This window comes from Nyctereutes procyonoides, unplaced genomic scaffold (assembly GCF_905146905.1).
Source record: "Nyctereutes procyonoides isolate TBG_1078 unplaced genomic scaffold, NYPRO_anot_genome, whole genome shotgun sequence".
Lineage (NCBI taxonomy): Eukaryota > Metazoa > Chordata > Mammalia > Carnivora > Canidae > Nyctereutes > Nyctereutes procyonoides.
Genome location: NW_026575043.1, coordinates 62558295 through 62573549, shown reverse-complemented (window position 1 = coordinate 62573549; position 15255 = coordinate 62558295). Strand labels below are relative to the sequence as shown.

Here is a 15255-nt window from a genome sequence, read left to right as displayed (position 1 = left end):
TTTAAAGCCTTTTGTATGGATTTAGAGGGAAGGGAGCATTTGGGGGAAACTTGCAGAAAAGCTGCAAGAACAGATTCCACGACAAGTCGTTTGTGGGGACCTACAGTGAACCCAGTAACGGGAAATAGCTGGTTTTCATCAGATGGGCCCATGTTAGCACCCGTGGCCGACTGTCACCCAGATGGATGACTGTTACTGACAGTAACCAATGTGGTGGTTTTGTGTGACTCCTTTGATGGTTATTTATTGACTTTCCTCCATAGGGAAAAGCTTTCCTCTCCCCTCCTCCCCCGTCTATATTTTTTTTATTTATTCATGTCAGTGCGGGTTAATGGGTCATTGCTTTGTTCAGTGGTTAGACCTATTATCATCGTGTATCTTAATGTGCAGGGTAATGAGCCCAGGGAGCTCCCTCCTGATTCCCGCGCTCTGTGTGGCCATCATTTCCTCCATAATACAATGCTCCCGGCTCAGCAGGCATCTCCCTGCTCCAGTCCCAGAATTAGCCCCTTGGAGGTCCTTTTCCAAGGATCCTGGTTTCTTTTGGTGGAGAACAATAGTTAGCAACCACGATCTGGGCACTGAGTGTGGGCACTGCAGCTGGGGCGTTCCCCAGACAGAGCTGGGCTGAGCATGTGCATCCAGGCCGTGATGCTCCTGCCTGATGCTCCCGCTCAGTGCTCCTGTCTGCCTCCGTCCCTTCCCTCCTGCCTGAAGCCACGTGCTCATGCGTTCGCAGTGATGCTTCCAAGCTCAGTGGCCACTGGTGGGTGGCAGGTGCGGAACCATCCCAAGTAGGACCACTGGCCTGTCCCTGTGCAGAGCCTCCCTGGGAAGGAACTGGCTTATTTCTTTCTCGTGCAGCCGTCCCAGCCTGGCTTCCACTGGACTCAAGACCCTAGGCTGCAGTTACAGCGCTCGCCTATAAATATTTAAATGGTAGTTCAGCTTTCAGACAAAGCACATCAGTGGTAAAGATCAAGTTTTTTGACCTTTTGTCAATTTACTCAGTGAAATATGATCCTCCTGGTCTGTTTTTTCTAAAATGTTGTGGTCTCCTTTTCTCATCTTTGAAATGGCTGCATTTTCTCCAAATGCAGAACAGAGAAGATGCAAGTGTGCTGGGGTCTCTCATAAATATATAAAAGCAAACAAGACAGTTCTCATTAGTGCTTGCAGAAGCCAGGCTCTGGCAGTGGCCTGGGGACGGGTGACAGGTGCTTCAGAACCGGAGGCATCTGGCTAGCAGCTGGTGCAGCCACAGAACGTGCTTGTGGATTTTGTAGAAGTGGGCTTGGTGCGTGGGTGGGGCCTTGAAGTCACAACACAAGCCCGTGCTCACCAGCCCACCCCGGCTCCTGGGTGCTGTGGCCCCGTCCTGTCCCAAAGCCCATCTCCTGACTCTGTGTTCGTAGTGTGGTCTTTTCAAGTGCTCCATGGGGTTTGTGTTGTGGGGTGGTGGACGGGGAAATGAATCAAGCGTCTTGTGCTTCAGCCTCACATGGTAAAGCTCTCTGCTCCTAAATATACCCACATTTGAAATGTGGTCTGGCTCACGTCCCGCTATTCATTTTCTGATTTTGAATATTCTCAGCATGGGCATATTTAAAGCAAGATAAAATATACACCGAAAAGGAAATTTAAAAAGAAACACATTGGTAGCTCCTTCAAGGGAACATCAGAGATTGGAAACCACATACTTTGTGAAAGACCATGAAAGAGGCACCCACGAGGGCAGGGACACCACAGTCTCTGCTCTCCTTGCTGCTGCCACACCCTCTTCTGTGGGCTCCTTCTCTCTCTCCCCAGGGGTGGGGAGGGCAGTCGCAGGCCGATGCCGTGGATTTTCCTGAGGTGCTCCCTCCAACCTAGGGCCTAACTTGGGTAGGGCACCTGCTTGTCATGCCCACCGCCCTTGGGTCTCTACAGGGAAAGACTCAGCTCAGGGCTGTTCTGTTCCCAGAGAACTCTGTGTCCCTGCATCCCCGTGGCCACTGACACACCCATGTCCTGCACTTTGCTCCAGCAATGTCTTCCTTTAGGCCTGCCTCTCTGAGTGCCTGAGATCCCCTCGGGCAGCTGGTGAGGCACATCCCTTCCCACTCCTGGCCAGGCATCGCTGCCCGGCATCCACTCGGAGTTACGTGGAAAAGCGTCGATCTTTGTGGCGCACGCGATGGCCACGAGCCCCTCCAAAAAGCACCACTGAACTGCCTCTCTGTGGAAGCTGAGACCCTCTTGTGAGAATCTCGAGCAGGAGCTGCAGTTCTGGCCTGGGTGGGGACCCCGCTCTGCTCTCAGACAAAGCCCAGCTCCGCCCGAGCCTTCCCAACCTGTGCTTCGCATCCTTCCTATGACATTTACAAAGCAGATTTTTTTTTTCCAAACACGGTTGTATAAATTTTTGTTCCAGAAAACACTGCTTGAAATCTCTTTGATATTTTCCTGCAAGGTCAGGAGGCTCGCGTTTATTCATGGCATTTCCCTTTCAGGGCACAGACCTAAATGGTGAATTATAGGAGCACTTGCTTGTTTGGAAGGGGAATATCTCTCCCTGTGACCCCTCTGCCCCTCCAGAAAGCAATGGCCAGTCAGGAAAACGAGCCCTTCCTTGGCCCCTGGGCTGGAGAGGAGGTGTCTTCACATAACTGGGTGAAACTGGGGCTCTCCTGGGCAAAGGTTGCCGCCAGCATGCGTGTTTGAAGGAGTGATGCTTCCCTGTGGACTTTCTATACCAAGATGGGGACTGCTTGGTGGGTGCACGGGCCTGGGTGTGCAGGTGCGAGTCCCCTCCAGGGGAGTCATTGTGGGAGGGTGAGCCCACGGATAAAGGAGATGAGGTGCTTTGGAGGCTCATGCTTACCAGGCGGTGGCGTCCAGGAGACAGAGCACAAATGCGGCAAGACAGGCAGCTCCACGTGGAACCCAGACAGGGAATTGGCCATAGATGGCTGCAGGATGCTCCCCCATCCCCCAGGGCAGGAGGGGGCTTAGGAATGGAAGCTCAACCGCTGGGGGCAGGGGGCGCGAGACGGCCCCCATAGAGCACACTGCACGTGCTGGGCAGACGCACACCCCAGGGACAGCTTGCCAGGAAACGCCCCTCGCCTTTGGTGCCAAAAGAGCAGATGCGGTTTTCTGCCTGTCTCTCCTCCCAGCCCCCACCGGATCTCCCTGAGCCGGTGATCACACCATCGAGGGTTTGCCCACACTTGCCTGTGTGTCTTCACACCTCTTCTGCTCTGATTCCAGACTCTGTGCATCCCTGTCTCTGCTTCGGATTGCTGCGTCTCACTCGACTTTGGGTTCTCCTGAGCCTGTGGGCAGAAGCGGTGGGAGCTGGCTTGTGCACCTGCTCCCACGGCCCCTACTCCCCTTCTGTGGAGGGGAGCTGGGTCTCACCCTCTCCCTGTCGAGGTTGTTGTCTGGGTCATACTGATCAGGAGGGGAGGACTGTCTACTCTCTCCATGTTCCCTGGATGGGAGGGACTCCCCGGGCTACACTGGGCAAGCCCAGCACAAGGCTGGAGGGGTGTCCACTAACGGGGGTCTCCTTTGCCACCCACACTATCTCCCTGTGGATGAAGAGCTAGCTGTTCACCCCAGATGTTTTCCCCAGCAGCAAGAAATGGAGGTGGGAAGCTACTTTTCAGCTAGGAGCACATTTCCTGGATGCCTGGGTCCGGGTGAGTTGTGGAAGGATGGAGGGGATGTGTAGACCTCTAGGCCCAGGTGATGGGGCCACTGAGGCCTGCAGGGTCCTGTGGGATGGGGCAGTCATAGATGGCAGGGGCCTGGGCCTCTGAGTTGGGGGGAATATGCTACCACCTGAGACCACCTGCATCGATAGATTTTGTAAGAAATAAATGTGCATTGCCTCAAACCCCACAGTCAGGGCCTAACATGGCTCAGAAGCCGGCATGATGCTGATACACATAGCATGATTCTGTTTTTTCTCACTCCCTTGTCCATCAGCCTCCTACACCCAACCCTCCAACGTGCTGCTGTTGTGTAGGCGGGAAGCCAGGAGGCCTGAGAATGGGGCCTCCATGCACACGTCCACTGAGAACCACAGGACCCACATTGCTGAGCCATCGGGATGAAAGCTGGCGTGTAGGATCCTCACTGCTTGGCTGTTTTTGGAGCAAGAATTACTATGCATGTTCTGTGTCTTTTTATGATTACAGTGATTTCAGGTTGTTTTTACTTATTAGTAGAGTAACATACATTTATTGTAGAATTTTTTTTAAAGTGTAGAAAATCATTCAGAAAAAATTTAAATCACCCGTAGAGACATCTCACCAAAATCATCATGGGTAACATTCGAAGTTTACAGCTTGAATCTTATTTTGCTGAGATATTTGGGAAATGTCGTCTAAAGATTGAGTGTGTATTGAGGGGGTTCTATGGAGTGTCTGTTTTCCTATGAACAATGGTATGTTTACCATCCTAAAAGATATGCTGATTCCATCACATCCATCATCATCCTTCAGGATAAACTCACAGAAGTGGAATCTCTGCATCAGAAACCTGTTGTTGAGGTGTTGGTGGCAGTCAGGGTCCGGTCACCTGGCATAGAGTGGCACAGAGCTGCATCATTCTCTGTCCAGTTCACAGAAGGCACAGAATGTGCTTACCATCTTCTCTTGAGAGCCTGGAGGACACTTGTTTCATTTGTTATTTACTATAGAAAAGTGAGTAAATGAAGATGCATCAAGATTAGGAGATATTGAGCAGTGATGCATGCACTCCATGCTCAGCTGTGCTGGAACGTAGCTGGTGCCCTTCTATCCGGGAGTACATGGCACGCAGTGTGCATAGGTGTGAGTCCCGTGAGAGTCCCGTGGGCCAAGTTGGCCCCCAGACCCGGAGGTGGGAGTGGGTGCTGCCAGCAAACCCTGGTTTCCTTCCTTGGGGTATTGGAGTGCCCCGGCTGGGGTGCCTGGTGCTGTTGTGAGCCAGAGTCAGGAGACCCCAGACCTGGCTCTGTGAGCTTTAGCTAGGTGACTGTCAATGAATCATCCAGACCTGGAGCTTGTTTTTTTTTCCCCCCCCCTCTTGTTCTTGAGTAGAACAAGGCTCTTCCCAGCTGTAGCTTTGTTTTGAACATAATTTTTTCATGACCCTACCCCTTGTTTAAAGCTCATTTAAGGCATCTTTTGGAAGGATGTCCCGAGGATGGGATGGGAACAGACAATTATTAAGAGCAGCACAAGTACAAATTAATCACCTCTGCCGAGTGGATGTGCTTGGGTGTCCACAGATCCCAGTGCTCAGGTGGGGTGTAAGTGCTGTTCACTGGGGGTACTGTTTGTTTTTTTTTCCCTGTAAAACTTGGGAGAACAGCACAAGTTATTAAGTGATTTAGTTATTAGAAAGGGCTTTAATGAATCCCTTCCTTCTACAAGGGAGGGCCCAAATGTAAAGGCTTGGTTTTAGATTTCTATTGGTTGGAAAACTTTCCTTTCTTTTATTATTATTTTTAAAATTTTAATACATTTTTTTATGAAGTGATACAGATGAGAAACAGTATCTATTTCCATTAAGTAAGCCTATTATCAAGGATACTGTAACCAATTAAGATTGAAAAAAGACAATAGGATGATTTCCTTGGTTGGAGTTTTTTTCTATAGACATGAGCATCAGAGACATTAATACCTATACTAATGTCTTTTTTTTTAAATATTTTTTTAAATTTTTATTTATTTATGATAGGCACACAGTGAGAGAGAGAGAGGCAGAGACACAGGCAGAGGGAGAAGCAGGCTCCATGCACCGGGAGCCCGACGTGGGATTTGATCCCGGGTCTCCAGGATCGCGCCCTGGGCCAAAGGCAGGCGCCAAACCACTGCGCCACCCAGGGATCCCTATACTAATGTCTTGATACATGGAAGGGTTGGAGTCCAGCTCAGCTGGTCATACATTAATACTTTATTTTGAATCTTGGTTTCCTTTGGGTTCTCATTTTAAAAAATTTGCATAGCACAGTGGTTTAAGCATTAAAAGGGAGTGGGTGGATTCATAACTTGATAGCCTGGATAAGGAAACCGTTAGGCACAGTTTGACGTAGAGGCTCAATGTCACGAACTGGGACTTGTTTTTTTTTTTTTTTTTTTTTCATCCTTATCTGTGCTGCTTTGGAGTTACAGCTGAGTCACCAAGTGGCTTCTCACATCACCAGGCCATGTACATGCTCCCTGAATTCCCATAGGGAAGCCCATGACTCCCCCTAGTCTTGAAGATCGCTCTGGACTGGGGTAGGTCTCTGGCTCACCCACATCATTGCTCTGGCCATGGAGATGGAGTGTGTTGACATGTTTATAAGCCTGTCTGGGATGGAGAATCCCACAGATGGGAGACTTACAGGACAAGGGACATTAGTATATCACAGTCCCGGGTATGGAAGCTGAGATGGAACGCTGGTGAGGGCTAGTTCTGGTGAGACCCCTTCCTGGGTTGCAGATGGATCATTTCCCACTGTGTCTTCACTTGGCGTGAGGAGGGAGCTCTCTGGGATATCTTTCATAAAAACATAAATCCCGTTGATGAAGGACCCACCCTCATGTCCATCACCTCCCAAAGGCCTCACCTCCTGATGCGACCACTTTGGGGGTTAGGATGTCAACACTTAGATTTGTAGGGACGTGGACATTGGGCCTACAGTGCCGTGGCTGCACTGAGTGGTGCTGGAGGGAGGGAGCAGTGAGCTCCGGCTGTGCAGAGGTAGTGACTCTGTAACGTGTGCTGTACGATTGCTAATTCTTGTGTATTTTCTTGTCCATGTAAGAGAAGTGGCTTTAGGGGGTTGATGTGCTTTCTGGTGAACTAGTTGGCTTAGAGTGGGGGGAGCACTGATTTGTAGTCCTTGCCTAATTCCCTGGGGCGAATACTCCCACCAGGGCAGATGTCAGGCCCCCTCTGGTCCACAGGCGGCTCACGAGTTCCTGCGTGTTTTGCAGCTAAGGTTGCAGGCTGGCTCCAGCAGCTTGCTCCTGGGAGGATCTTCATAGAGTCAGCTGGCTCTGACTTGCTAACTTGCCATCCCAATGGGCTACAGCCGTCCGTCAAGGATTTGAATCAAGCCAGACTTGAAGGGAGCGTCCCCCAGCACCTTGGTGGACGTCTTCCTTGTGAAAGGGTTATTTCAGGATGAGCTGAAGCAGTGCAGTGATTGTGGTCACACATGCTCGGGTGTCCAGGGCCCATCCCTGTGCTGACCACACTGGCCCTAAAGTCCCTCCCGAGATTCCTGTGTCCCATCCGCCGTTACAGGGTGTGGATGCGGGTGTGGTGCCTTGCACGGATTAATGTTGCTCTTCATCTTCCCACTCTGTGTACACAGATTCTTTTTACTGGCTCATCTTCCTGGGCAGGATAATGGGTAAGGCCACTGGTAGAGGCTGGGTCTATGCACAGTTGTATTTTAAATGCAGCCTGCATCTCAGGGCCGGGTTTTACTGTCCTTTTAACCAAGGTTACACACATGTCTGCTCTGATGGATTAAAGGCTGAGAACTGAAAGCTGATTTATCTAATACTGCAGTGGAGGGATGGAGATCTTCTTACCACCTTCTTGGGCTTTCCAAGGATTTACCTGAACAAATTAGAGACCTCTCTGCCTCTCCACTTCCTTCCCTTTGTCTCAAGGCAGGAAGCAACAGTCTCGCTTCTCTGGCAGTGAGAGATGGACTCTTTAGTGAGAGATCCTGCCTCAGGGCCTTTGTATATGCTGTGCCCTCTGCCTGAGACACACTCTCTCTCCCTGTCTCAGCATGCCAACTGCTCCTCATCACTCCAATCTTTCCTTATGGGACGCTTCCTCCAAGAGGCCTGTCTGCTCACCCCATCCCTTCCTTTCACACCTCCTTATTCTGTTTTCCTACCTGCACATGTGTGAGCTGACACGGTCTTGTTTGTTGAATGATTGTTGTCTCCATCACCCCCACCGGAGTGTGTGCTCCTTGGTGTGGGACGGTGTCTCTATCTCTCTCCTGTTCCTGATGTGTGTTCCATCAGTTTGGGAATAAGTCGCTGACTACGACAGGCGACCTAGGCAGGCCCTCCTTCCTTCCACATTTAAGGGATTTGTTTTTTTCGTCTGTGAGATGATTTCGGTAGAAACTTTCGGTCTTCCTCTTGGCTTGACAGTTGGCCTGCAAGCTTCCTCACTCTTCACTTGCTGCAGATTCTGTGACCATTCCCAAGAGGCTCCATCTTCAGCCTGCCAGCGGCCTGGGCAACTTTCCTCCTCCTGAGGCTGACTGTGTGGATCCCACGGACATGAGGGAGGTGCCGCAATGGCCTGGTTGGCTGTGGCCAGGGTGAGCATGAGCACCTTGATGTCCTCTGCCAGCATGCGTCCTCATGCCTAGTGTGGTTGAGGACTCAGGCAGGAGCTCTGCCCTCCTCTCAGAGCAGTGGGATGACACTAACGGCAGGCAGTCACTGGTGGGGGGCAGTGTCATCTTAGGGACTACTGGCTGGTCCACCAGTCAGGCCCTCATGGAGGGCAGCATCGGAAATGGAGAGTCACAGAGGTGTGGAGAATTGGGAATTCTAGGGTGGGTCTAGTCCAAGACTTGCACTCACAAACAAGGGTCGGGTGAGGGGTGTGGGTTTGTGCCATGGAGTGGGCTTGAGGGTTGGGTTCCTGCCAGTCTCTCACTCCCCGAGGGGGACTGAGGTCCCAGTAGTCATAGCACCATTCCACTTCTAGGCATGCGGCCTCTTGTCCTCAGAGTGGCTTTGGTCATAGGCCTTTATTCGTAAGGTTGTCGCTGCCGGAATTAACTGTGCTAATTTAGGCAAACAGTCCAAACAGTGCCTGGTGTGTAGAAGAGGTCCACTGATGCCAGCTCATGTCGGTTGTGAAAGTAAAAATGCTGTGATGCGTTCTGGGAACGGAAGTCAGAAGTCTGACCTTGAGGACTCACCTCAGAGCTCCAGGAAGAGCAAGGGCCTCCCTGATGTTTGGAGCACCCCTGGGGCATCCTAGATAGAGGATCACCTCCTCCCTTACAATCAGTCTGCATTTTAAATTTATCTAAAGTTTCTTTTGTGTGTGTGTGTGTGTGTGTGTGTGTGCGTGATGAGAACAATGAACACGGGATCTACTGTCTTGACAAATTCAAGTGCATAATCCAATACTTCTCACCAGGGGAGGGTAAGGTGTGCAGACCCCTGGAACTCACTCATCCTGCATGACTGAAACAAAACAGAATCCATAATTAGAGCCACGTACACATGTCTGACTGGTTGCCGACCCAGGGGCCATGGCCATGGGATAGGGGAAGGGCAGCCCTTCCACAGTGGGGCTGGGAAACCAGATCCCATGCGAAGAGGAATGCAGCTGGAGCCTTACCTTACGGCAGGCATCAAGACCAGCTCACAATCGGTGAAAGACTTTAGTGCAAGGCCGGGAGCTGAAGAAGTCCTGGGAGAAGATAAGGAAAGGTCCGTGACATTGAGCGTGGCAGTGACCCCTGTCAGCCTTTACTTCACTGTTTTCTTATGCCCTAAGCCGGACTGTCTGTGCACCGGAGCAGCAGCTGTGGAGTGCAGTGGTTAGACACGGCATTGACTCTAGGTTCTGCTTGGTTCAAGAGCCCAGTTACTTCTACTTTGCCATCTGTGTGGTGGGCATAGGAACAGAAGAGCAATGCGGGTGGCGCCAGGGCCTGGCCTGATGGGATGCACCAGGGGGATTGCTGGCTGCCAGCATGGAGGTTGGCCCGAGTAAGGTGCAGCCCTACTGAGCACCCCTCACCATGGGGACCAGGTAGCTATCAGGGACTGAGTGTCCTCATGTGAGACTCACTTTCCAGTGCTCCTCCAGCAGGATCACCCTCTCTCTTCCCCGTGACTCCAGCACTGACATAAACCCAGGCTGTTTTTCTGTTTTCTGTTCCAATTAATTCCCAGGCCCATGAGCACCTCCCAGCCCATGAGGCTGATTAGGGAAAAGAACCGGGTGCAAAAATTACAATGCAGAGAAAGGAGAGGCGGCCAGAGTACAGGTCCAAACACAAGGTGGCATGAGGTGGGCTTAATGTCAAGTAAGTCATCTGTCAGGAGGCATCCTTCTACAGCTGCCGGGAGGCCGGTCCCCAAGGCAGAGGCCGGGTGGCATGATCTGGCTAATTATTTAGCTTTCTCTCTTGGATACGGCAAACAGCAGCACGGGAATTAGGACTGTTTGACACTCCTGTGATCTTGTAACGATGATGTGGCATCTTTAAGTGGCTCAGAACAAACCATCAGGGACAGAGCTGCTGTTGGATAAAACAGCGGGTCTTTCCACATTTACAATAACGGGTCTGAGGCGCAGGGGGTGCGGCTGTGGTAACGTTCTTGGTCTTCACCTGAGCGTCTCCCCAACTTTGCAGCAGTTTGCTAATATTACAGATTTCAAGGTAATGTTTCTGAAGGCCGGTGTTAGGTATTTCTTGTGTATCATAAAATAATTTTTTCCCCTGGCAGTGGAGACTGACACCCTTTCTGTCCATCTCTCCTGACTGTCTGGTGTCCAGGGCTGCTCATTCCTGGGCAGTGGTGAGCCCTGAACCCCGACCCCTCGCCTCCCGGGTAAGTGACTTCTCCAGGCTGTGCGTCCGACGTGTCATGTGCATAGGCACCTGCCATGTGGGGGCTTCTGAGGGTTCAAGCAGACGCTCTGTGTAAGATGCTGACAAGAGGGCTTGGTGTAGAATGGGCACTCGAATGTGAGCTGCTGCCCTTAATACTAGTAATAGTTAACATTAAAACAGAATATCGATTTCCTGAAATAATTTTATTTTAGAAAGTAACACCATACTCTAAGCTTCAGTTTGGTAGTAAAGATGATGTTAGGCTGAAGAAAAGCTCCATCCATGGTGGAGGCTTCCACGCGTTCTGTCCTAGGGCCTTTGGTGAGAGCAAAATCAATTTTCAGGGAAGATGATTAAGCCAATGAAATTGCTCGTGAGCAGTAAACGCATTTAATTAAGTGCAAGGCATCGCTCCTGGCCCTGAGCACAGTACACAGTGTCTCTGGGGGTGGCCCTGCTTTCTCACTCTCTCAGGGCCTTTCTTCTGGGTGAGGGTGGGTGTTCTTGACGGCAGGTTCCTTCCCCCTCTTCCCTCACTAGAATTGGGGAGAGGCCAGAGAAACCCCTCAGGAGGGTGGACAGCACAGGGGCGCCTGCCTGGTGCTGTCCGTACAAACAGCGTGTGGCTTCAAGGTAGGGTTCATTGTTCAGACCAAAGAGGATTGAGACCTCGGTGACTGGGGCACGCACAGGGTACACACAGGGCCACATACGTGGAGCGGACATGCGGGCCACAGAGGCTTCCTTGCATACCACTGATTTATAGAGCCATCCGTGATTCTTCTGCTCTCCAAAATTATTTTATTGACTTGTGTCTCTGGAGAATGTAGCAGTGTGACTACTCTTCCTGGGGGAGGTTTCTGATCTTGTTTTCAATTTTCACTTGTTAATATTCTCCCTGTCATTCATGGCCAAGCGGAAACATAGAAAATGAAATATTTTATTGCACAACTATTTACAAAGCCCTGTCTGTGAGCCAGGCGCCAGTCTGAGGGCCAAGGACACGGCAGTCAGCACAACTGTCCTAAACCCTTGCACTCAGGCACCTGGAGTCCCACCCAGCATGTCCACACGAGCCCAGCGTGGTAAAGAGGAGGAAATCCACAAGACTCTGGCTGGTATAGATGCTCGTCAGTTAAGGTGGTGATGTGCTTTTTGGGTCAGTTTTGACAAAAATTAATAAACATTTTTAAAATGATGAGTTTTGGGTTTATAGAAAGGTTGATCGGAAAGTGAGGTCCTCCTACACCCCCTGTCCTTCTAGCCCCGAATTTCCCCAGGGCTCACATCTGGTATAAATGCAGTGCGTTTGCTACAATGGATGAGCCAATGTTGATATGTTGTTACTAAACAGAGGCCATGGCTTCTCTTAGGACTCACTCTGTGTTGTCCTTTCTGTGGGTTTGGACGAATGTATGACGACTTGTTTCATCCTTTATGGTTGAACATATTGCCTCCAAATCCTCAGTGTTCATCCCTCACTTCCCACTGCTCCCCCCGACCCCAGACAGGTAATTCTCTTTTACTGTCTCCATAGCTGTGCCTTTTCCAGGACATTCTGTAGTTGCGATCATACAGTATTTACCCTTTTCAGACCATCTTCTCTCACTTAGTGATGTGCATTTAAGGTTTCATGTCTTGACAGCTCATTTCATCTTGGTGCTGAAATAACAATCCATTGTCTCCTGGACCACAGGCTGTTTATCCATCCACCTGCTGGGGGACACCTTGGTGGCCTAGGAAGGTGCTAGCCAGCAGATCCCAACCAGTGGGACATTTCAAAATATCCCACTTTAATATGTATTGGTCCAGGGAGACCCTGGAGAAATCAGAAGGGTGAAACATTGAGATCTCTTTTACCAGGGAAGGCAAGGGTTGGGGTTAAGTTTCAGGGGTTGTTATAACCTGTAGTCATTTTGTTTACTGCAAAACCTGATTTTCTCAACCTATCTATCTAATGCTAACACATTCACCAAATTCACCAAATAATCAAAACACCTTAAAAAATATTAATAGGCGAAGTCAGTAGGGCTCACATGATACAGGGCAGGGGTGATGTACACATTCTTTCTCCCCATTCTCATGAGTGGGTGTTTACACTGAGCTACCAAAGCCCTGGCTCATTCTGTTATTCCTCAGGATTGGTTCTGATCAAATGTTATAAATACTTAATCCCAGCAAATTGTGCTGAGAACACTAGGACAATTCCTCCACCTTCACTAATTTCAGGATTCTTTATACATGCCCCAAAGCTTCTGTTGTTACTATGTTACACTTATTACATGATTCCAGAGCTACTTCACTTGAGCGGAACTGCTTCTTGAATTCATTAATTTTACAATTATTTACACCAAAATATTGTGGTTTCTCCAGTGTAATATGCTATTTTATTCATTCATCCTTTTTTATTTATTTATTTATTTATTTATTTATTTATTTATTTATTTATTTAGACAGAGAGAGAGAGAGAGAGAGAGGCAGAGACATAGGCTGAGGGAGAAGCAGGCTCCATGCGGGAAGCCTGATGTGGGACTCGATCCCAGGGCCCTGGGATCACGCCCCAGGCCAAAGGCAGGCGCTAAACCACTGAGCGACGCAGGGATCCCTAACACTAAGCATTTTAAAGTATGTGTGTAGGGGTGGCCTTTATCCAGCTGCTTCCCCAGGGGGTGATGTCTGTGCCTGAACCTGAGGACAAGAAGGTGGGCGGGGTGGGCAAAATGTGAAGATTTGCTCCACAGAATGTGCCAGTGCAGAATTCCGATGGCCATGTAGTATAGAGGTTTTATTTATACCACTATAAACACTGTCCTCCTTTCTATTCCTAGCTCAGCAATCTGAGTCCCAGTATGAGGATGATGTGAGCAGAGCACCAGTGGATGCCCCACAGACACAGAGTGTGAGTGGGAAATCCACCTCCACCATTTCAGGCCATGGACATTTGAGGTTGTTTGTTACCACAGCATGGTCTAGCCCGTCCTGACTCATGCATAGTCCAAGACATGCATATTGACGTCAAAGGCCTCATTCATTTGCTATTTTTCTGCACATGCCTGAGCAGCTACTTTGGCTTGACATGGTGTAGGTGCTTAGAATATAGCACAGAACTAGGAGGCATGGCCCCCACCCTGTTGGAGCAGGTGGTCTGCAGGGGGGCAGCAGCAAGTCCAAGCCCTGGCCTGCTTGGATTGTGGTTCCTGAGCAGCTGTGAAGGTGCTGCAGGGAAAGTGGACTCCTGGCCAACTTATAGATGCGGTTTGTTGGGGCTGCCAGAGCCAGAGAATGAGTGCATCTATCCCCTGGGGGAGGAGGAGTTCCCAGGGCAGGGTCCAAGCTGCAAGAGTGGGGGAGTGAAGAGAGGAAGGGGCTTGCAGTAGGGTGGATGGTTGGTAGCCAGACCTCTGTGGCCGAAACCAGGACATCAGATGAAATGCAGATTTTATAATCTTGAGAAAATGTTGCCAGGAGGCAGGAGCAGTAGCAGTAAGGGGAATGAAGAGAGGGGTTCCCCTAGTCAAGGTGCTCTGGGAACCAGGGTGGTTAGAACCCCCTCCCGACTTGATTCTTCTTAGCTGTCACTGTGGGGCCATTCTTCGGACTCTATGACTTCTTTTAAAAAAATATTTTATTTATTTATTCATGAAAGACACACACACACACACACACAGAGGCAGAGACACAGGCAGAGGACGAAGCAGGCTCCCTGTGGGAAGCCCCATGTAGGACTTAATCCCAGGACCCCGGGATCACAACCTGAGCCAAAGGCAGGGACTCAACCACTGAGCCACCCGGGTGCCCTGGACTTCACAACTTCTTGATGTCATGATTACTGGGTGCCAGAGCCCCCAGAGTTACCGTGATAATGTACATAAAGCCCCAAACTATAATAGTAAACCCTTGGAATGGCTGGACGCTTTCCTCTGGCTTCATCGTTTCTTGATAATTCCTGCTGATTTCTGAACATTTCTACCTCTTGTCTCTCCAAATGTACACACTCCTGCCAAGGGAGCGGGCAGCTCACTCTGCAGCCGTGCTTTTTCTCCCCAGGGTACAACCCCACAGGTAATTCCCTCCCTGTTGTGCATCTCACGGGGAATGTTTAGTGGGGGGAGATTCAGATGTCGAGGCAAAGAAGGTTGTGTCCTGTAACATCACCCATTGTCAAAACACAACTTCTGCCAGTGGCTCTGAAAGCCGTGTTCTTTTTATCTGCGTGACTCATTATGACAGATATGCCCTGTGCTGAGCAGTTCCCGTTTGGAGATTGAATTACCATTCTGTTCAGCTGACACAAAGCAGTTCCGGCCGGCTCGGGCAGCCCATGAATAAGTAAATAGTCTCCCAGTTTGATGCCCAGCCCAAGCCTCGGAGTCGGAGTCGCGGAGAGGCTGGCATCCAGAAGGTAGGAAGCTCGTGCTGTCTCGGTGGCCTTGGCTACTGCGTCTGACCCGCTAGTGCGTCGATCCCTGGCATTTTGTAAGTACCACCACTGGGTGTGGGGAAGCGTCCGATGGGTTCACGAGCTGTGACTGGGACACTGGGGCAGAAAGCCAGCCTCCTGGAGGCACCTGGCTGGAGAGCGGAGATCTGCCCTCGTGGGTTGAGGGATGGAGGGGGCGGCATTTGGCAACCTCACAGCTTGTCATAAGCCCTGGTCCTAAAGCTGCTGG

The 15255-nt window shown here is 50.4% G+C and overlaps 1 protein-coding gene across 2 annotated transcripts in view; it reads left to right on the top strand.

Moving 5' to 3' along the window:
* The window catches only part of RIMBP2 (RIMS binding protein 2), a 218397-nt gene that overhangs the window by 28021 nt on the left and 175121 nt on the right, over window positions 1-15255 (top strand). The window contains exon 1 of one of the 2 annotated variants that reach the window (XM_055323132.1): window positions 14968-15061. The exons of the other annotated variant lie outside the window; for it this stretch is intronic. The gene's annotated coding sequence lies outside the window, so the exon portion shown is untranslated. Of the gene's footprint in view, window positions 1-14967; window positions 15062-15255 lie in introns of those variants that run through there. 2 annotated transcript variants of the gene reach the window in all.